Source organism: Calonectris borealis, chromosome 1, assembly GCF_964195595.1.
Source record: "Calonectris borealis chromosome 1, bCalBor7.hap1.2, whole genome shotgun sequence".
NCBI classification, from domain to species: domain Eukaryota; kingdom Metazoa; phylum Chordata; class Aves; order Procellariiformes; family Procellariidae; genus Calonectris; species Calonectris borealis.
Window position 1 is genome coordinate 16,731,504 of NC_134312.1, and position 21,598 is coordinate 16,753,101.

Consider the following 21,598-nt stretch of genomic DNA (forward strand, 5'->3'; position numbering starts at 1 on the left):
ACGCTTACAGTTTGAACTTGTGTGCAAATAGATGAAAATACTGTGAGGGTTAGACTGCTGACCATGTAAATGAGATGGAAGATTACTGTGAAGTGCTAAAGGAGGGAAGATGCTGAGGGAAGAAGCATCTCCTGTTATTACATGGTTCTGTTACATGTATGAAGACTCAGTAAATGCAGAAGTGAAGAACAATATATTGGGTGTTGTGATAAGCCGCCAGCTCACAAGAGGAGTAGCTCTTGGCAAATCTGTGGTGCACAAGACCTAGTTTAAGCTTAAATTACTGTTGAGCTACCCTACAAGAGTAACCATAACAAAGAAGATTTCCATATTGTTTTAAGAGCAACTGAAAAATATATTTCAGTAACATCTTACGGAGAGAACTGCACCTAAGGGAGCCAGCTTGTTAGGAAATAGTTAAAAGGAACAGCCAAAAGGATAAAGCTTTTAGTGGTATCAAGAGCTACCATATTAAATGTTAGAGTAAATATTTGCCATCTATCATAAGGGGGGAAAAACCCCAAGCTCAGTATTGTTAAACTGCAAAGGAAGGAAATCTGTAACAGGTGAAGAGAGACTTTATAAACTAGAAATTGTAACCGAATGTGGGAAACAGGAGAATGCATAACTGGTAAGTTATATGCGAAAACCAGAAGACGACAAAGAAGAAATTCTTCAGGCACATCAGAAGCAAGAGATCTAATAGTCTCCAGGCCCAGTAAGGATCAAGACATTGTGAGAACACTAGCAGAAGATACATCTTTAGCAGCAAATCTTAGGAAGACTCTTTTTGCATCTGTGTTAATTATGGAGGGTTTATGAAGGTTCCTGCACTGGAGCTTACTTGAGATGTCTCAGATGGTCTGTTTCAAATTCAAGAGTTAGGGGAAGAACTTTTAGAACAAGCTGATTAAAATGAATAATAACAAATTGCTTGGACTAATCACGGTACACCCAACAGGTCTGGAGTAATTCGAATACATAATCACTGAATTTGGAAATGTAGCATAATCTGCATGAAGCTACAGCCCAGAAAGTTTTATTTCTGTCCTTATCAAAATTAATTAAAACTGTCATAGAATCAAATGAGAAGATGTGTGTTTATAAATATGAAAAATTAACATGTACATGGAGAATATAAAATAAAAAAGAAGAGCCAACGTGACTGTGGTAGACAGGTCATAGCTTGCACATTGGTTGGATGTGAGTTCATGGTCATGTTAGAACTATATATCCCATATGAACTAACCATCCTAGTCCATGACAGCTGCTGCCAAAGTTTCTTGAAGAAACCAGATGGTCACAAAAGTAAGAGAGAAGCCCTCTCAGTTTAATAACTTTTTAAGATAGGAAAAAAGAGGATAAAAGATCAGTTATCGTAAACCAAGAGTAGACTCCTACAGTGGTCTGTGTGGAGATCTTTGCTGCTTTAGTAAGTCTGTGAAAGGGGCTAAACAGCAAAATAACAGCTTGTACTTATACACCATTCATGATATCAAGATCCCTAAATCTGTGAACATGAACAGTTATGGGAAGATAATACAAGATAACCAATTAATAAAATCATAAGTGCATTAACTATACAATATTATACAATAATGCTTGCAAGAGGGAACTGGCTAATTAACATGCATGGCAGTCTAAATTGTTAGTACTCAAAAAAGTCTTGTAGTTTCATTATAGTTCTATACAAACATCATGATGAAATCCATGACCGATCTGGAATAGTCCGAACAATTGCAGATGTCCTTTCTTTTAGTAAGGATAAACCAGGTTATATATGGGGAAAGAGATACCTGTATTTGAACAGGATGGTTAGGACTTTCCAGCTTGGAAAATAAATGAGTTCAGAGGAAACACAAGAGGCGTATAAAGCTACTAATGTTATGGAGAAGATGGGGAGAGCATGATTATTCATCATTTCTTATAAGACAGTTTTGATCGCTCCTAGATCTTACCCAGCAGTAGGTTTAAAATAAACATTTTCTCATGCGACACATAATTACATAGTGGAACTCATTGCCACAGGATGTTACAGATGCCAAATGCAGAAGTAAGTTTAGACGTTAATTAGGGAAACTTATATAATAAACATTATTAAAATGTTATTAAACACGACGTGGATGCAACCTCTGGCCAAAGACAGGCATTCTCACATTTTGGTTCTTACTACTTTAGGATGCCTTATTAGGCTAGCACAAAAAATCGTCAGTTCACAAGGTTTATGACACTGGTAGGTTGACTTTGTTTATTTTAAAATTCATATGTTTTAAAATCTCAAACTCCTTTTGATGTAGGAGGTTTTACAAATAGTTTGGAACTGACGTAATTTGTCTGTGGATGTGTAGGAGGACAGAATTACAACTATAAAACATAGTTGAATCTTAGCTTTAAAATAAGAAAATGCTTATAATAAACACATGAAGGCACTGTTGTTAAAGGACTGGCTTTTAAACCATTTGCAATATCCAGTATTTTTTTAATAATAACTAAATTTTTTAGTTATCAGGTATGCAAGACGAACATTCTCCTATGAAAGGACATTTTTCAAATATAAGTAAGCAGCTGTCTGTTGATGATTTGCTTACCTAGGAATTGGTGATTGCTTTTTAATGCAGTAATTAAATGGTACCTTAAGGAACTGTCAGATTGTATTAACTCTCTAAGCACTAGTTTCCTCTCCATAATGTTTGGTTGTGTCATTCTGGGACTGCTGGTGTGTTGGAGCAGGAAAACAGGTATTGTTTATCGTTGGAGGTTATAGGACTGTGTGCACTTTTCCTTCAGTGGTTTTGCAAACTTGTTTACCAAAAGCAGTCAAAAAAATGTTTTGATGGTGTTCACTGTAACTTTGGTGCCACTGTGAGTCCTCTTCTCTTGGTATACCCCTTTCTAGGCTGTAGGAGAAGAGGCTGATGACCCCGACTTGCTGTTGCCTGGCTTTCCCTGGCAGAGAATTTAGCCTCTGGTTGCCCCCTTCCTCCTTATGTATTTCCATGGGACTGTTCTACATTGCAACCAGTTAACTTAACATGGCAGCATCCATGATGGGCCCTGACTTGTTCTAATTTTCTGGCTTGAGGCTTTCCACTATTTCTGATATAAAAGAATTTATTAAATCTTGTATTCTACTGTAAGAAAGTGAGGCCATAAGAGTGAGTTTGTGTGTGTCTGAAAAACTCATTTAAAAAAAAAAAAAAAACAAACATAATCAAATTCCAAAGCAGGAAAGTGAAATGAAAATATAAGGAAGAAAACAATTGTAGAATGATTTAATACATCCCTAATTTGTATATGCTTTACTAAGTAACTCTTCTATTTAAGAAAACAAAAGTTTGAATAAAAAATGTGGGTGTTAGAGGTAGGAAATTATATAGAGGAATTTTGCAGGGGTCTAAAAATAATCACTGAGTGTACCTAGTAGTAGAAGAGATCCTAAAAAGCAGAAAAATACCTACAAGAAACACAGGGAGACAACAATAAAAAGCTAGACCTTCCATGCTTAAGAGTTCAGAAATCTGTTATATATTTTCTGGTTAAAAATTGGGTATGAGTAGTGAAGCCAATGAGATCAACAAAGTCCATGTGTAGTTGGATTTTTCTCTTGAGGATGGGGAGAGGAAAACTAGAAGAACTTCTGTAAGGATTGTTGAGGACTGTGCTCTTTCCATCCCGTCATGCAATAAGCTGATCTAGTTTTTGCACAGAAATAGTTTCATACTGTATTTGAATCAGCCATGTATGTGCGTAACATCCAGCTGTGAGGAACCAGAAACTCTCGTCATGAACTGGTGAGAACAGCATACGGGGCAACCTCTGCATTGAGGAAGTGGATCTAAAAGAGAAATAAAATGTAAAAATAGGCTAAGAAGATTGTGACTCTCACAGGAGCAAACTCTAGCATGATAAACTTAGTCAGTAAAAGAATAAAGCTCAGTGATCTATAGTTTTGATTCCTTTTTTCCCTCAGAGGAAGGGTACCACTGCAGTTTGATAGAGTGCCTGAAGTAGAAAAAATGTTTCCTTTTTGTCATGGCTTTTGCCAGCTTAACTGACCTGTAAAAGATAAAGTCATACAATTTTAGACAAGCATCTCTCACACTGGTGTGAGCAGGTCTGAAATGGTTTAACTTTTCAGTTCCTTACCATTCTGGTATTTTCTCATCTTGAAAACGGAAGCTCACTGTTTCAAGCCTGGAGTCACAAATCTGGCTGACAGGAGACTGAAAAAAGCCCTGTGAAGGAAGTAATATTCTGAGATAACAGTTACTACCAATTAGCTTTTTAATAGTAACATATCCCAGAATTTTGTTAAAACAGTGGTGTGCAGATATTTTCAAGCCCACAGTGGCCCATAGTTAAAGCTTGGGGGAGAAGGGCCATTTTAAGGTGAAACTTTAAGCTAATTTTTCCCATCAGTTTCTTATTTAAAAAAACAAAATAATATTAAAAAAAGGAAGAAATTCCTTTTTTGGGGGGTGGGAGGAAGAGGGGGCTTCAAGGATTTGACTATTTCAGATCGTTTGGTGAAAAACATCAATAGAGTATATGGATGTTTTAGCTGTATGCTCACGTTCCTGCAGGACTAGGACTTCTGAAAACACTCCTGGTACTGTGCAGCTTCATTGCAGTCAAAAAAATACATGGGGAAGAAAGCTTTTGGAAAAAATCCTAAGTTATCTTGAATACTAAGCAGTAATTTAGCCATAATTGGAGGGAGTTCAGTATTGTCTTGTCAGAACTGCACATAGGTATTGTGGCCTGTGCTGGAGTTTCTGCTGCTCTTGTAGGAGCTTGCTAGTTTTGAGCGAGCTGATGGACGTTCACACAGGCTGCCTGTACCCTCAAGACTATAAATCTGAGATAAGGTTGGAGAGACAGCTGTATCAACTTGATTATTCTTATTCTCATGAAACTGTAAGCGGACTTGATGAAAGCCAAACAAAATACTTTGTTCTGCAATTGAAACACTAAGCTTGATGTGATGCTAATTTAGTAATTTGCTGTTATCTTTTCACATTGCGTTAGAAAAGCTTTCTGCAACAAGAAATGGTATAATGTGTCAACAGGGAGAGCTTATGGCCTTCAGCATTTTTGTTAAGCTTGTATTTTTGCTGGTGTATGTGATCTGTTATTCCTAGTTAATAAAATGTTTTTTTATTGTTAAGATATCCTTGCATCTCCTAGAAGTTAAATGATTCCACATGTAAAATGTATTGGTGTTTGGATTTGGTCCACAGATGCTTTTGAGCTCTAAGAGTCTTGCTTTTTTAATCTGTACAAGCAAACAAAAGAACAAAAAATGAGATGATAAAGAAGCATCTTTTTCCAGCTGGCAAGAAATAGGGAGTGGAAGAAAATACTGTATGGAGAAGGAAAAAAGCTCAGAGTAATGAGAGAGGGAAAAAAGCTGGATAAAAGAAAGAACGAAAAGACAAAAGAGGACAAGCGGAGGTTATGTAACAAGGGGAAATAGAAGGTTTGAAGATAAGACTATTAAAACAATTAACATGAAAAGTGAACGAATATCATACTGAATGTAAATGAGAGAAAGAAAGAGAACAGGAGTGGGACTGGAAAGAAGCCAGGATACTTCTGAAGTTTAATAGAGGCTAGAGAGGAGTTTAATAGAAGCAAAGCACATTTCCCGACAGGTTTAATCGCCGGGTCTGTTGTGCAGCAATTGCAGAGCCGGAGCCCACGAGGAGCTGTAAACCTTCGCTTCTGTTTGCTGAAGTGAGCGTGAGGCAGCATGCACCTCCCTGTAGCCTTAGGACCAAGCAGGACTTGTAACAGCACTCGGTACTTCTGCTGGACAGGGGCATGCGATTTAACCCCCAGAGGGATGGTGAAAGTCAAGACTGAGAAACTGGCCTTTAAATTCCAGTTTTTAAGCTTTTTTGAAATGAAATACTGAACAGATAGCATAGGACAGTGACTGCAGGTAAACCTTTCATTTTTTTGTTGAAGATCATAAAATAAATACATTGTTTTGTGAATTACAGCACAAGTAGTAGCAACCTTCTCTACTCCTTCAGCATCAGCAGCCGTAGAGAAACTTATAATTAATGAATTAATGTATTTACAAATTATGACAGATTTATAATGAATGAGTTGGTCATTGGAATGAGACTTTGCTAGGGCGTTGATTGTTGATTTGGATATTGGAAAATAGTTGTTCAGATCTGTAAACAAAAAGTTTTACTGGCAAAAAGTAATGGTGGCTCACATTTTTCTTGTGGTTTGTATTCAAACATTGATTTTTAAGTTTGTATACGTTTCTATTGTGTTCCCTAGCTGTGCATTTTAAAACAAAATCCAGAAAGTAGCATACTTTATTTAAAAAACAAAACACAACAAACAAACCAAAACAAAACCCAAAACTTAACACAATGCTAAAATGTCATCCAAATTGCACAGCAGTTACTGGAGAACAATATATCTTTTATTGTAGTCTCCACTTAGATTTAAATTGGGCCACAGTAATTACCAAGCAGACTGCCATGTAGCCTTTATTTTTGCATGGCCAGTAACTTGTCGCCTCAGTTGTTCTTGAATGCTCTCAGACCCAACTGTGCTTTAAGTTGACTGAAGGAGGGACAATTACATTAATGTTTTTTCAGATACGAACTTTGTATGTTGTCAAGATAATTGAGAAGTCTTGGTAATTGATAAGTCTAATTTTCGCTGATGACTCCATAACATCAAGGCTGCTACCTGCTTAGGTTTTCATCCTCAATAATTTTTTTTGTGAGTAAGCTGTCCAGTTTATATCTTTCTCTTAAATTTTGCATTTTCCCCTTAGGCTTTAGAAAATTTTTAATAAAACAAAAAGAAACCTTATATTGCACATCCACTAGCTTTTCAGATAATAATCCATTGAATATTTTATTAGTTTTTAATAAATCCTTCCAATAATTTTTTTTGGAGAAGTGACCCTTCATTTTACCGTATTATCCTTCCTTCATATTGCAAGATGCTTATATAGTACTACATGCAAACTCATAATGTAAAAAACTTTAGTGGAGAACAGAGATGCATCTTTGGACTTGTATAGCATACAGATGCTTTTTAGATAGACTGCGCAAATATTTTTTGAAAAACAATTAAACAGAAGTCTATTCAAGCACACTAGGAAAGGTGACTGTCCTGTTACACCAAATGTCACTGTTTTATATGCTATACAGAAATAATGTGGTTAACTTCTAACAGCTCTTGAGAGGAAAAAATTGTAGTTAATTAATAAAGTAATTTCATGTTACTCAGTGTAAAACATTCTACATGTGAGTTTATGGAAGCCGCCTGTATCAGTTTCATAGTACTTGAAGGAAAATGAAACCCTAACTCTGGTATTTTGAAAGGTTTGCACATTCAGCAGCCATTTTTCCATAGGCTAATAGTGTACTATTATCGCAGCTGAACTTGTTTATTTTAAAATAAAGAGTGTATTAAAAATAAAATATAAAAAAAAAAAAGCTCTAAACAGATGATAGTCACCAACTTGTCTTTATTGGACACTAGTTTCTTGCATAGAAACCAGCCTATGTTATAAGTTTTCCAAGCCCTGGAACATAGATTTTTAAAATTTTTTTATTTTTCAGTAAATTGGCAGAGCTGAACTGAACAGTTAGTTTCTTTGTGGAAATATGTCTGCTTAAGATTGGAAAATTGTCACACAGCCTAAAGAGAGAAGTGGTGGCTTTGGAACTGTGACCAAGGACAAACTCTGATTCGGAGATGAAAGTGTTGCTTGAAGTACAGGGCCTTAGGTTGGGCAGAAATGGTTTACAGGCTGGCAGTTAAGATGCTGGTGGAGTGGGTAACAGGAATGCTAAACACCCTTTCATCAAATGCTGTCTACAGGAACCATGGGCAGTATTCAGAACCGCTGGGAAATGGCCATGTTGGCAGAGTCAATGCTTTCCAGTCCCTCTTTCTGTTTGCCTTCACCTCCCCCTCAGTGCAGGTCAAGGAGGAGTCTGACCATAGTTTCTCCACCCTGCTCTGATGTTGTTTCTTCTTCTCAGTCGTTAGAAAATACAGATGTGGGAGAGGAGTGCTACCTGGTGAGGGGAGTGTGCCTTGGTAAATCTGCTAGGAAGTGGCTGAAACATAAATGTGTTGATGACTATATCCAAAAACTAAACCCAAACAAAAAACCAAGACATTAGCCTGCTAAGGAAAATTGCAGCAGGTCTGAGAAAAAAAAATAACTTTTTGTTCCACAAAGAGGAAACAGGCTGCTGACTGCTTCAGTCATGAATTAATATGACCTGCACAAATACAAGCCCTTCCAAGAGTGGTGGGTGCTAGCAAGCATTGGTATTTGGAGTCACGGAGAGCGATGGGGAGAGAAAATAGCAAGTCATACTGGGGGACATCTTAAATAGCTCTAAACCTGTGCAAGAACTATGAGGAGTAGTTAGACCTTGGCCTTCATTTTGATTTTGTAGTTAGCCAGCAAACTGCAAGACTGAGTGATCTAGATGGATGTATCTTGTGCTTGAGGCACAAGAAGGCAGTTCAGTAAACTTGAACATTTTTAAGGCTGTCACGATAGTGCTAAATTTTATGTATTGTTTGCTGTGTTTTAAAGACAATTCCTGTGCTTTAGAAGTTTTGTTTAAAGAGGGAAACGTTTTTCTTAAATATTCACATGTGTGCTTGTTGGAGATGACCTACAAAACCCTGAGGATCTTAAGGGTTTAATGGTTTAGCTCCAAAAGCTGTAATTTATCAGTTGAAATAATTGTGCGAGGATGTTTAGGATACAAATAAGAGAGTATATCTGTATTAAAAACAAGTCACCTGTGTATCAGTGTTGCTAGCACTAAAACCACACTATGCTAACTTTCCACTTAAAAATAACGTTAGAATGAAAGTGAATCTTTTTTCTCCTGTTGTGCTGACCTTGTGTGATGGCCAGAAATTAATCTGAGTCAGCTTAAAAGTGTAGATTTGTAATTCACTGTAAAACAAACAAACAAAAATCTGCGGCTTGGGTTATTTGGGCAATGCCATACACCAAACTTCAAGGTTCCCTCTCAGGCTGAAGCTTCTTGCTGCTAATGCCCGTTCTCTGCTCATTTCGTGGTCTCATTCCTTTTGAAACAGAAAAGGAAAATCACAGCTTTAAGCTACTTAAAGGAAAAAAAAAGATGCAAAACAAACCAGTGAATCATGATGGAGTTGTTAATTAAATTAAAGCTGTAAAATGTTCATCTTATTTAAGAAGCTGCTTGCTTTGTCAATCTAACTAGCCAGAGCTTTTGGAAGATGGCTTTTACAATACATCCTTGGCCTAAGTATTAGAGGTCAAAGAACAGGTAATTCAGATGTAAAAGTTCTGGAGGTTTGAGTACCAGGAAGATCAGGGAAGTAGTTCAAGATGTTATATAATGGGAGTAATGGGATGAAATTAAGTAAAACCTAGAATGATTATCAGAACATAGTTTAGTGCTTAGAGATATTAGATTGAGTGTCTCGAGGGAAGTAGGAAATACTCATCATTTCTAATTGCTTAAACTGTTACAACAATAGAGAATGTATTAGAAATAACATACTTGGGGTTTTTTGGTGTTGGAATTAGTAGACATACAATAGAAGATGTCTGTAAGTTTAAAAGAAAAGGCTGATTTCCTTTAAATCAGACTTTTACATTCCACCTCTCTTCTGATAATTCTTATAATCTATCTATTTATCATTAAAAAACCAGAACAAAACCAAACAATCTCCTGCTAAAACCTAGACAAACTTAAAAAATCCTAGACTGCCAAACACATTACATGATATTGAGGTGGATGTTTATTTGCATTATAATTTTCCTCAGGTTTAAAAATAAACAATAAAAAACCTTCTCAAATTGCAGAGGAAGCACGTTCAGGGTGCTGATGTGAGGTACTATAATGGGTACTTAACTATAGGCTCCCATTCTGTGTTGAAACACTGGATTTTTTTTCCATTTCATAAATCTTTAAATATTAGTCTTTTGCTTATTTCTCTGGTGCTGAACACTTGTTTGGTTGTTTGTGTTTGGTTTTTTTTTTTCCTTCCCCAAACCTGGACCTTTAACTCAATAAGTTGAAGAACTACCACATGAAATCTTTTTCTTTTTTCCTGTCTTTTTTGAGTTCTGTCTTGGGTTGTTGGCTAGAAAAATAGATGCTGAAGAATGGAATAGCGTGAGTAAAAGTAAACCTCATGGTATGACAGCAGCAGATTATTAGCCACAGTCTGGACCCATCTACTACAGGGTATGCCTGACGGTTTGGTTAACTATTTTAAAAATGTTGCAGATGTATTAAAAAGGATTCTTCTGAGTATTAACTGATACTTAAATAAAAAAAAATTTAAAAAACCTCAACAAAACCCAAAGTCAAGTGTCTTTAATAAATCAGCATTTTTCAGTGTAATGCTTTCACAGAAGTAAATTCCTTTTAAGTTTTGTGTTGAATGTTATTAATACAAAGGCTTGTAGTATCTCATTTGGAAATATTAACGTTTATTTTTATAACATGTTCAAAAGACACATGTTCAAAGAACTGTATAGACGTTAACATACCAAGTTGTTTTAAAGGAAATCCTACTATCTGTCTTCTCATTTGGAACATGTTTTATTTTTAATGAAATCTGATCAACAGGGACTGTGTGCACTTGTGCACAATCTTTACCCCCAGTTTTTCGTACAAATTAATGTAATCTTCAATGGTAAACCAGCCCAAATGTTTAGACATTTGTATTAAAACATTGAAAAACAACTCACAGTCCTGCTGATTGTACTTTGTTTTGTTTTGTTTTGCCTTAATGTGATTTTTTTAATGGTAAGTGATAAAATCTGTTCCTATAGTTCTTCAGGTTGTGAAAGCATATTTAAAGAGGGACCGTCACTTTGAAGAAAACTTAAAAACAAAGTATTTATTTAAAGAAATGTATTCAAACCAGTATTTTCTACCATTTCTTTTGATGTTATTGAAGGATTTGTGTCTTTAATAGAAATTTTTACCTTTTTTTTTGCATTTGGCTTCTACTCTCCCTTTTGCCTGTACTGAAATCATAATACTGTTTGATTTCTATCTGTTGCCTTGGTAATAACTCTCATGTCACAAATCCAGTATTAACTTCACTGCAGGGCCATACAGGAGGAAATGTGTGAACTGTGTGGGTGGGAGCAAAGTCTTTGCTAAAATGTACGGCTTGGGTTACTGGCAGTTATGGTAAAGCAATTATGCAAAGTAAAATGTCTTTGCACCATATATACACAGTATAGCTGTTAAGTCAGTTAAATGCAGCTCATTCATGTTGTTCATATGTAAAGCCAAGTAATGAAATGAAGTCACAGCAGAGATGTTGTTTATAAATCATCATGAATGATTGCTGGAGGAAGTTCCCTAAATAGCAGTACTGGTTGGTTGGTTGGTTGGTTTGTTTTAATGTGTTATTTGTCTAGACAGCTCCTGGAGCACAGTTTGGTCTCTACAGTTTCTCTTGTGTTATTACCTTTCTAATAATCTTGTAAAAATTCCTTTCTTATGCAATTGTTAATGTTTAATATACATCATTTTATTGAACTGTACATTTTCATTATCTCTAACAAAGGCCATTTTTTAATTTCAAGACCTATCAGGCAATCGAATACCAAGCAGTGATCAATTTCTTTTTTTTTTCTTTAAAGTATAGTAGAGTAGTAAGGGGAGAGGATTTTGTGTCCTAGGTTTGCTCACTTGGGAAAACCTAGAGGGCACGTATTATTCAAATGTTGGACTGTATTCTTAGAAATAAGAAAGTGTCTCCTCTTTAGATAAAACCAGGGAATATATAAACGTGAAACAATTCAAAGCTCACAATGTAACCAATCTTGAAAAGACACAAAATTAAAGTATAAAAGGTCACCTGGCTAGATGCTGCCTGATACAGCAACATGAACAACCTCAGTGAAATATATTACTGATCCCATTCAAACATAGAGTAAGAGATATGATGCCCTTTAGATCTGTTTATTCACCTTTTCTTTAAGGGCATAGGAACCGGTTCTGTAAATTGGATTCTTTGGAGTCCGTCAATAAGAGTTAAGCTGCCGCATGCTAGTCAAAATGCCTTGTGCCACAGAGGTTGAGAGACTCAAAAAAAAGGTCAAAAGGTTATGTGCGATCCAAATATTTATCATAAATGAAAATAGTCAAGAAATGAATCATAAATAAAAGATGGTGGCATCTGAAGGCTAATCAAGACTTTGTTATTGTGAGCAGTCTACAAAACAAAGAGATCACTGTGGTCAAAATAGCCCATGCGGAAGTGTGGTATGGAGTACAGTCACCAAATCAAAAGAAAATAAGAAATCACTGAAGAGACTCTTAATTCCTCAGTGGTGAGAAAGAATGCTGTCTGTAAGGCCAGCGAGGAGAATGAGTGGTAACGGGGAGAGTCCAGGGAGGGAGTGGGATATCAGGACGGGGAAACTAAACAGCACTTGGCTTCTCATCTTTGGAGGGGCTGGCTCTTTCCTGGGGTGTCTTCCAAGATCAGGTGTTGTCAGAGCTAGAGGGGTGTGAGTGGAGTCTAAGTCCCTGCAGGTGAGGGGGGACTCACCTGACACTGCTTAAAATGTGTGCTAACAAGTCTATGGGAGGTAATAATACTTCAGAGAGTAATTTTGGAACTTTTTCATGAAAGAGCAAAATCCTTTTGTGATATTTTATTTCCTTTTAATAGTCACTTGCATATTGCACTCACGCAAACCACATTTTACAGGCGTTCTGGAAATAGAAAAAAATTGTTAGACTACATTATCAGCAGAATTTCATGTGTTTTACAGAGGTGGCTAATTATTTTCTACATTTCACAAGGGAAAAGTAGAGCAGAGAAATACTGGACTGCTGATTCAAATTCTGCTTGCTGAAGCCCCCTTTCTCACCTAAACTTGAATTTTTTGGTCACAATTATGAATGGAATAATCTTTTTTTTAGAAGAAAGGGGGAGAACCCTGTTAGAAGACAGGGGAGGGAAACAAAATCACAACAAAAATAATCAGTTAAGACAATTTGGGCTTTCTTACCCCACTCTACTCTCTGTTCCTACTTACTCAGTCAAATTATTTCTGTGGTATGTTTGTAGACTGGGGAAGGAGATGAGAAAATGAGCAGTTAAACTTTATAAGGTGGCAACTTCATGTTTTCAACCTCAAGTCTTTAAATCATAGATTTAGGACTAAAATGAAATTGGTTCCTGAAAACAATTAAAAGTTGACAAAAACTAAAGTCTTCTGTATACTAAAGGAATACTTGTTGCCCCTGTATGTTGGCGAGAGAGGGAAGCAGATAAAAGTACTGAAAAAAGTACTGAAATGCACGTTGGCATCCAGGGCTGTAAGGAAACAGGTAAGATCGCAGTAAAACTTGGACCAGTTTGGCTATTTTTTAACAAAGTTTTGAATGTAACCTTTTAAAACCTCCTTCTGTCGTACATCGGAGCCCTTAACAGAGTGTGAGAACAGGGGTTTGAAACAGCATGTAATCACAATTTAATACCACACAAACTACTAAAAGAAATCTTAGCACTATGCTGAGTCAGCAGCTCTGTCCCATTTGCACACAGGAGCAGAAGAAAAGGGATCTTGTAAGAATGAGCAGTGTAAATTATGCTTGCTAGTGATGGCACTTTTCCAATTTCATGTTCCAGAAATTTTTCAACAACCATCTTAATATTTGAGAACCACATTTAAACTTGTGTTTTGAGTTGTGATATATGCCTATAATGTCATTTGTTTACAGTGGAAATAAAAGGCAGGATACAGGCTGATGTTTTTTCTGGTGCATGTAGGAATGCAGAGTGACTTATTAGTGAAATAGGACAGCTCTTAAGGCAAACATATATTCATTCCAAGTCAGTTTCCTTTCTTTTCTTTTCTGTTTCATATAATAGTAGAGAAATAATCATTGTGTTAAAACATTTATAGCTTGAAAATTATCAAATACATTACAGTAGTCTTTTCTATCTTATATGCTTTATTAGAGTTTTGAATAAGTAAAATCAGTGAGACTTAGCTCATTGTATTTTCCAGGGTATATATAGTTCTATTTTCAATGCTTATATCTTACAGAAAAAAACAATTTTTTGATTATTTTTGTCACATTGTGGCAAATCAACAGAGACAGAAACAGGTTTTCTTGTAGTTATACATATATATATAAAAAAATACACGATTGACTGTACTGAGATCTGGAACACAGGCTCTGCAAGATACCGGTCAGGTCTCCACAGGTATTTGGTTATCACTGTTTATTCATTTATGACATTTGTTAACTTAAGCTAGCTAGAAAATAATTTAAACAAATGTTCATATTGCCAAATTCCTTCTCTCTCTGCAAACTCTGGTCTGATCACCTCCTCTTTAAGCATCTCTACAAAAGATTCTGCTGCCCAACTGTGTGTTCAGTTGTGCTTGAGCAACTGCAGTGACTTTTCCTTGCCTAGATATAACTGATGCCACCATCTATGCAAACTCTACAATGCAGAAATGCATATTAACCAGGCAATAAATGTAGGTAAGCAGCTTGAGATGGTGGACTTCTGTCCAGTTTTGGAAATCTTAATTCCCTTAATAGTGTAATATGCTACTGCAAACAACTGGTAGGGAGACTAGACAATGCTAGAGAGGGAAATAAAATAGGAAGTACAGAAAGAGAGAAGAAAAACGCTTTAGCTGAGATGGACAATGCTTTAAAATGTACTGGAAAGCTTCTGTTGGAAAAAGAAGTGAATTCCATGGTTAGAAGCTTAGCTCACTTGCCCTTCCTCTCAGCGGAACCCAAGAGTCATGTTCAGGTTTTTTTGCCTTTTGAAAAATGAACAAGTAGCTCTTGGTCGTCTGTGACAACACTTGAGCCCTCATTCCTGCCGTTTCTTGTTAGGATACGTTGAAGCAAATGGTTGTGTAAAAGAAAAGATGCTATTATATGACTTTTGTTCTTTCTCAGGTTGCTCTGAAAGCTGTGCTTGTTCTGTTGACCATGTAGAAAAAGAGAATCTTTTTTCTTTTCCTGAAGGAAAGTTATTCCTGAAAGTTATTCAGCCAAGGGACAAATGAAATCAGTAGATTCCTGCAAAAAACAATCTTGCCTCCAGTCCTTCTTACAAGGACTTACAAACACTGTACTGGTCTATATGCCTGCAAGCAGCTTTAAGCACATTTTCTAACTCAGGCTGGCAATTTACTGCCCTTATGTGACACGTTTTAGCTTCCTGTGGTGTGTTTGTAGTGTGCGTATTACAATAGTATTCACACAGTGATATGATTTCATACTTTTGAGCTTCTCTAACTCAAATCAGGAGACTCATTTGAGCTGTTAGCTTGGAAGAAATTGTAGTTCAGCTCCTGTAAAGCTCTTGGTCTCCCTGAGTCTTTCAGCATTCAGAGTTGTATGTGCAGGGTCGTGCAGGGTGGCTAGAGCTGTGTGACTGTCATTGGCCGGAGCAGCTCCAAGATCTGTCTTTCATCTTCTCTTGCAGTATCAAAGCTGATCTGTGGCTCATCTTTTCAGTAAATCAGCTTTTGGCTTTTGCTAACAACATAATCTTGCAGTGATTCCATGCTTGCTGCACGGTAAACCGTCATGTACAGAAGCACTGAAATAAATTTGACGTACACATTTTAACATTTTTATTGATGTAAGCATGTCTTAGGTTCTGTGCACTAGCTTATTACTTTTTATTCTATCTAAATATAGTTATGAAGGGGTTATAAGCAACTGCTGTTTACCATCTCTTACTAAACTAGACGTTCTCCATAGAGTTGAAATAATTTACTTGTTTGGGGGTTTATTCTGTTTCCATAAAGGACAGTTTCCTTGCCTAACAGCAAAATTCTCTGTCTGGAACAAATTAACTGCCATTCAAGGACTAATTTCTTCCTCCATGGCAGAAATTTCTTCCTCTGTGGCACTGCTCTTCAGAATGACTGCTACACTCACTGTCACAAACACTCCCCAGAGGTTTCAGATCAGAATCACATCTGCTGCTCTGAGTCACAACTTCATCCTATCTGGTCGGGTTTCAGTGTTCATTAGACTAATTAATGATCGAGGACAGCAATATGACATGACTTGACTGTTTTGCCATGTCAGTTAGCTTTCTCGAAAATTCAACGTATCAGCTATTTTCCATGTCTAAATGAATGTTTGGTTATATGCAAGATTTTAAACAAGCAGCTTTTTCATGTTGTCATTAAAGTCAGAAGAAGTACATTGCTGCCTGGTATAATCTCCCTTGAGCTATACAGAGGTATCTAAACCCAGCAAAACCTTTATTTGTGGAAGGGAATGGCCAGGCAGAAACCACTCTATAAGGGGGATCTTTAGAGGTATTATGAGGAGAGAAGAGCGGAAGGGGGAGAATGGGCGCAAAACGTAATGCTGAAATTAGTTGCTCTCCTTAATAAAGCAGAACAACATGTAGCACTGAATCTGCTGCTGCTTCATTGTGGCCCTGTGGTTTTCACTTGCAAGAACAGACTCCCCGCCAGTTTGTCCTCACCTCTGCTTATGTACCTATACTACTTTTCCAGGTTTTTGAGGGAAGGTGAGATAGAGTCACCTCGTAATTCTTCTCAGGATAGCAATACCTACTTGTTGTGTGCATAAGTAATTATTGTTTATATGCGTTATAAATCTAACAAAGGATAAATGTTAAAATTGCATTAGTTCTTATGTATCCACAATTATGTACATCATATATCTAAAGTCTGTAGGCTTTTCTCATCTCTGGGCAATTCTAGATATTCAAGGAAAGGATGCGAAATTTTAGGTTAAAGATAAATGACAAGTACATGGAGTCTTTCTATGTAGAGAAAGGTTGAAGACATGACAGTTTTAAAGTAAGCTATTGTTCAAGTATGTAGAAATAGATAGAATTCACTTTGCTTTATTTCTGCAATGTGTGGGTAGAAACATAAACATGTAAAACATTCCTATCGTACATATTATTGATACTGATAAAGGTGGTTTGTGTGTTTAACTGCCTGCAGTGTTTGCACATAAAATTTATTTATTTAAAATATATGTTAGATACGGTAAACACAGGAATCTTAGTGACCATTGTATGTCTGAGACAAATTGAACCAAATGATAGTAGTATGGCACTGTCTTCATCGAAGAAATCAGAGAGATCGCACTGATGACTGATATAAAGGGCATAGATTTACTAGCTTTTGGAGAAGATTGAAAAATTGTGCGACCAGGTGGTGAGAAGGCATTAGAGCAAGTATTTATCTATCCATCACTGTTCAAGGGTTTTGACCCTGCAGTCTTCTAAACTCATGTTTTCTGTCCACCATGCTTGAAGACTGACTTGACTGGGAGAGCATGACCTTTGCTTCAGGAGATGCCACCTTACTTGTGGGATCGGATTTCCCCAATAGCATTAAGGAAGGCTTGGTTTCTAATCCTCTGGCTAGGTATTAGTCACCAAAGGGCAATGTGTCAAATAATAATCATCTTTTGTTACTTGCCTAGCAAAGTAAACTAATTTTTCTGTGAATTATACAGTAATTCATTTGATGTTCTTGTGACACAGCCTTTGAGGAAATTTTCTTCCCTGACATATCTGCAAATATCTGAAAAGAACACTGAAGAGAGGCATACTCTAATGCTAAAGGGCACAATTATTGGCTGTATGCATACTACTATTCGATATATTTTAACTGCTGTGAAATTTTTGAACTTGCAACCTACATAGACAGGTCTGCCAGATAAGTATTGTTTAAGATTTTTTTCCATCTATTTTTCAGATAATGTTGTCTCTGATTCTTTTTCCATGCCCCTCATGTGAGAGTATAATTAGCAAAAAGCTAACATTCTTTCAGTATCCCTTGTTCAGAAACTGTACTTGTATTGTACACTTTTGTCTATTCTCAAAACGATACAAGTTCTGATTTTCTCCAGTCTCCCATTATGTGGCAGTCTCTTTATGCCTATAATAAATGTTGACAACTCCCAGCTCATCAGTTATTCCCATCAAATGCAGACTGTTACGTCACTCAGATTTCTGAGTGCCAGCCTGAGACAAGGCCTTGAATGAAAAGGCAGCTGGCTTAAGGTTTGCGTCTGGAGAAAATGTTACCGAGTCTGGTAAGGGGCGGCAGCAGTCTGAAGCAAGAGCATGTCAGCCTTACGGGATGCCCAAATCTCCAGCATTCAAGGACAAAGCACGTATCCCTTTGGCTTCTCTCAGAAGTATTCCTGATAAAAACTAGGCTGCTCCAGTGTATTTTGATTAAGAACAGTACGTTGAGCTCTGGCTTATTCCATACACAGGTCTCTGCCTGCTAGACTTGTGCCCATAGGCAGAACAGCTTACTGTAGCCACTGGGCTAGGTGTATAGAGCCTAACACAGTTTTGTTTTTTTTTTTTTTTGTACTTTTTTCCTACTCCTTAAAGGACAAAGTTGTCAGGTAAATACACTGTGCAGTTGTACAGTTGGCCACTCAGGAAAATTGATGTTTCCTTTCTCTGCTGTACCAATCTTGTATTTCCCCAGTCCAGGCATTTTACTTGTGTTATCTATTGAAAGCTATTCATCTTTAATTTTCTTTTCCCCTGCAATGCAAGTTTTCTTCCTGAACCTGGAACTTAAAAAAAATAAAGCAACCGTCTCAAAGCAAAATCTCCCTGAGCAGTAGAGGTCCATGGTGTCAGTGTGCTGACACAGTTGCAAGTCAGGGATTAGTGGTGCTCCTCGTTATCTCATCTCTCCCCATCTGTCAGTATACATTTTTTTTTTCCCTTGTGTTTACATTGCAAGCTTTCTGGGAGAGGTCATTTAATTGTTCTGTATTTGTACAGCATTTAGCACACCAAGTCCTTCCCAGTGGTGGAGACATATTTCAATAATACAGTCAACCTTTAGGAATGAGGCTATGGAATGTTTTGCTTCTGACAGTGTAATTTTGCAGACAGTTCTCTTCTAAGTAATTGTTTTCATCCCAGTGTGGAATCTAATGATCTGATTTCTCCCCTCCTCCTTCCCCCTAATGCCCACCGATGGAAAGCTTGCTCTGCCCTTATACAGGCTTCCCTTCCAGAAGGAAGGTCGTAATCTTGCACTGCCAAATGTCACAGACAACAGCTTCTGCACTGGCCATAAGTATCTCATTTCTCTAACAAAAGTAGTCTTTCCATCTAAAGCAAAAAAAAAAAAAACCCACGTAGATAGTCCTTTCTATTTATTGCGATGAGAGAAAGGAGCTTTACTGATGATATATGACAACCTTTTTAATAAATGAAGCTGAGATTTTAAATTCTTTGTGAGAAAATGGTTAGATGTCACCCTTTTTTTGCCAGTGCAAGTACAGTCTGGCAGTTGCAATGTCTGTGTTCGACGGTCTTTGAGGGTGCAATAGTTATCAGAAGTTAACTTAACTTTGTAACCCGAGATTATTTGTATTTTGTATTGCAGCATGCTTTATTTTACAGTGAAATATTTAAATGAAGAACATACATAACCATCTAGTATTAGATTTGAGAATTTGACAATTCAGGTATGATAACGATTTACCGATCTGTCTAGTATGCTGTCTTATGTTAAATACTACGCACTTGGTATAACACCTTGGTAATCGTAGTTGTTTGCCAGACAGTGCTAATTATGCCAGCAATTGCAAAAGTGCCCTCAATCTTCTCTTCTCAATGTTAAAACGATGTGCAGATCAGTGAGTCAGTCTTCTGCAAGTCACAGTGAGATGACAATAACAAGACCAAGTTTTGCATGATGTAGAGAAGTGTGGAGAGTCCAAGGTTGAGGCTGGAGGTCAGACTGAGAGGAAAAGGTAAAATTTTAGGCAAAAAAAAATGCACATTTAGTATGTGTATTGTAGAACTAGAAAATAAAATAGCAACTTGGCTTTAAGAGATCACCATTGCAGAAGTTTTATTTCAACAAGTGTGTTAACATCTCTGTACATTAAAACGTAATTCAAATATGGAAATAAAATACATTGTTGCAGGTATGTGATGTTATTAGAAGCACTGTTATGAGGGACAGTGAAACTGCCTATGTATAGAGGGGTCTTGCTACTGTATTTACATGTATTGTTCTTCTCTTGGCAAGGATCCTCAAACAAGCTTTGGTTTAAGAAAATCAATCTGTGTCTCTCTTAGACATAGCTTACTTTGGTTTATCCTGGATGTTTTTCTTGATGTGTTAAATAGATTGTGGGGTGGAAATAAGGCCAAATAAAAAGCCAAGAAGAGTGAAGACAAAGGCAGCAGTCAGTAGGGAAAGCCAGGCAGAAGCACAAGCAAGAGTTCAGATGAATGGTGGAGTTTTAGCATGCTGGTGTATCTGTTAACTTCTGTTATACTGGCATGGGAAATATTCAGAACAAATAAGAACAGAAGTTGTATCTTACTAAACATTTCTTTATATCAGATAGTAATAGACCATCGAATTTTTGAGGGATTGTGTTACAGCCTACGTTTTGCTAACTTTTTAGCTTTTTTATTGTCAGCCAGTCACTGTTTGGCTGACCCTGTGTGTGACTGATCTGTTACCATCTATCTGATTGTACTTTTTAAAATTTTGTGAAACATTCCAAATCACAAAAGGTGGCTTATGACAGAACAACAGCATTTAGACTGAATGATTGGGAATGCAGAGATAACAAGAAGACCCAGATTTCCTACGTGCAGAGATGCTTTGCTCTGAGTAGGAATGAACAGGACAAAGGCAGCATCATGCTACTAGTCATTCACAGAGTCACCTGCTGACAAATTTAGCTCTGTCTGACCTTAAAAAAGAGAGAGAGGAAAAAAAAAAGAGTAGATGAGTGAGAAGCTAAACTACTCGATCCTAGTCCATAGTAGCACTTGCATCTAATAAATATAGTACAGAGTTTCACAAGAAGCAGATTGCTTCAAACATTTTAGGCCATATCTGAGGAATATGGCTGGGACAATCAGTGCAAAATGTGGAAATGCTCTCCTAGCATATATGTGGATTACGCCCAGTTGGGATTTTTCCCTCAGAAAGGGGAAAACCCTGTTCATGAACAGCTTTGCCTGAGGAGATTTTTACTCTTCCCTTACCCCATATGTCAGGTGTGTCTGCTCAGTGAACTGCTGCTGCTTCGTATTTTTGTACATCTGCATCTTCCATTTCCTTTGGTTCTCCTCTTGTAAATGAAAACCTGCTCTGAGGACTGCTGATTTGATTGTCCTCAGTCAAGAAGACCTTTCCTTTGTGCCAATGAAACTCATAGAAATTTCATTTATGTGATGGGTTTTCTCCTCTTGGGTTCACTGTTCCTGCCCCTCTGGGATTAATTTATCTTGGCCACTTTGAGAAGAAAAGGACTTTTATTCCACTGCTATTTCTAGAGTCCTTCTTGGCAGACCAACAAAGCTGGTGCAATGAGGATACATAGTCACAGTCCTCAATTGTCTGATGCAGAATATTTTGTGAAACAGTAAATCATCTGTCTTGCACGCCATGAAGGCAGTCATCTTCCATCAGCTGGGCTGTCAGGTCAAGATGCAGTTTTTATTCAAGGTTGCTATTTCTAAAAGGACCTTTGGGGAGAGTTGACCTTGTCTGAAAGCTGATGCCTGT

The 21,598-nt window shown here is 37.1% G+C and overlaps 1 protein-coding gene across 3 annotated transcripts in view; it reads left to right on the forward strand.

The window, feature by feature from the left end:
- The window catches only part of SLC2A13 (solute carrier family 2 member 13), a 168,204-nt gene that overhangs the window by 76,670 nt on the left and 69,936 nt on the right, over positions 1-21,598 (forward strand). The window lies entirely within an intron of this gene.